The sequence below is a fragment of the Suricata suricatta genome, chromosome 8 (genome assembly GCF_006229205.1).
Source record: "Suricata suricatta isolate VVHF042 chromosome 8, meerkat_22Aug2017_6uvM2_HiC, whole genome shotgun sequence".
In the NCBI taxonomy this organism is placed as follows: Eukaryota; Metazoa; Chordata; class Mammalia; order Carnivora; family Herpestidae; genus Suricata; species Suricata suricatta.
In genome coordinates, this window is record NC_043707.1 from 49182725 (window position 1) to 49184770 (window position 2046).

Genomic DNA, 2046 nt, shown 5'->3' on the forward strand with positions numbered 1-2046 from the left:
AAATGTGAATGGCTGACATCTGAACAACACTTAATATTTTACAGAGCTTTTCTTCAGCTACCCTGCTATGCAGACATAATTACTCTGATTTCCTCAGCAAAGAAACTCAGTCTTGTAGGATCAGGTGAATTGCCCAAGGTCTCACAATTAATAAATTGCAGTAGGACTTGAAGATGTCTTCTGTCTCCAAATATGACATTCATTTCCTTGATATATGTCATGGACCAGGATGGTCCACAGGGGGTGGAAAAGAACATGTAAGTAAAGAGAATGGATAGCAGAGAGAAAAACAGTTGAGGATTTGGATTCCTGAAGACTAAGTTTGAATCCATTTACTAGTTTATAGTTCTGGAAAAGCCATGTCTTCCTCTCTCCTCTTCTCTCCTTTCCTCTCCCTTCCTCCTCTTCTCTCCTTTCCTTTCCTTTCCTTTTGCTTTCTCTTCCTCCCTTCCTCCTCCCTTCCTCCCCCCTTCTTTCCTTCCTTCCTTCCTTCCTTCCTTCCTTCCTTGCTTCCTTCCTTCCTTTCTTCCTTCCTCTTTTTCTTTCATGTTTGGCAAAAGTGGGTAGAGCTTATAGTCATCTGGTACACATTGGTATAGCCGTACTGCTTATTAAAATATTGACATTCTGAGAGCAGCCCAAGATGGCCAACTTCGAAGATCAGGTGTCGGATGAGGAGAAGATACGCATAGCTGCTAAATTCATCACTCATGCACCCCCAGGGGAATTTAATGAAGTGTTCAATGATGTCCGGCTACTACTTAACAATGACAATCTCCTCAGGGAAGGGGCAGCGCATGCATTTGCCCAGTATAACATGGATCAGTTCACGCCTGTGAAGATAGAAGGATATGAAGATCAGGTCTTAATTACAGAACACGGTGACCTGGGTAATAGCAGATTTTTAGATCCAAGAAACAAAATTCCCTTTAAGTTTGATCATTTACAAAAGAAGCAAGTGACCCCCAGCCAGAGGACATAGATGGAGGGCTGAAGTCTTGGAGAGAATCGTGTGACAGTGCTCTAAGGACCTATGTGAAAGATCATTATTCCAACGGCTTCTGTACTGTTTATGCTAAAACTATAGATGGGCAACAGAGACCATTACTGCATGTATTGAAAGCCACCAGAGCCTAAAAACTTCTGGAATGGTCGTTGGAGGTCAGAGTGGAAGTTCACCATCACACCACCTACAGCCCAGGTGGTTGGAGTACTTAAGATTCAGGTTCACTATTATGAAGATGGCAATGTTCAGTTGGTTAGTCATAAAGATGTACAGGATTCAGTAACTGTTTCGAATGAAGTCCAGACTGCCAAGGAGTTTATTAAAATCATAGAGCATGCAGAAAATGAATTTCAGACAGCAATTAGTGAAAACTATCAAACAATGTCAGACACCACATTCAAGGCCTTGCGCTGGCAGCTTCCGGTTACCCGCACCTAAATCGACTGGAACAAGATACTCAGCTACAAGATTGGCAAAGAAATGCAGAATGCTTAAAGCCTGAATGTAGGATTCTTCAGTATGTGGAAAGAAAGGATTCAACATGCGGTCATATGATAAATAAGTGATTTATAAGCAAGAGTGATATTTTGCTAGGGCTTTCAAAGTTAACAGGTTTTCTAGCCTCATGAAATACTGTTGAACCTATAGCATTGTCTTGATTCTTTTGTGTTCTCTGCCTTGTAATTTTCTGTTTTCACTATATCTACTTGTACATTTTTTTAAAAATTCTGCCACATTTAATGATGGAGAGAGAGATCTATCCTGGAGTCATTTTACTGTTTAGAAAGATTTCCTAACCATGAGGCCCTGTTACCGATACAGACAGGTATTATGCTCAGTACTTTTCTACCCCTGTCCTTCAAAGCACTTCTGGTACTTCAGTGATTTTTTTTTACTGATCCACCAAGAGCTAAAGAGGCAATTCTACAAACTAGCTGAGTGGAAGACACATTCATCCTTCTCCCTCTGACTGCTTTGATCATCCTTCATAGCATCTCATAACTGTAGTTTTCAAAAGTTTGGATTGGGCTTTTCACGTC

The 2046-nt window shown here is 40.9% G+C and overlaps 1 pseudogene; it reads left to right on the top strand.

The window, feature by feature from the left end:
- The first annotated feature begins 643 nt into the window (after positions 1 to 643).
- LOC115298002 lies at positions 644 to 1628 on the top strand (annotated as a pseudogene).
- Positions 1629 to 2046: the final 418 nt, after the last annotated feature.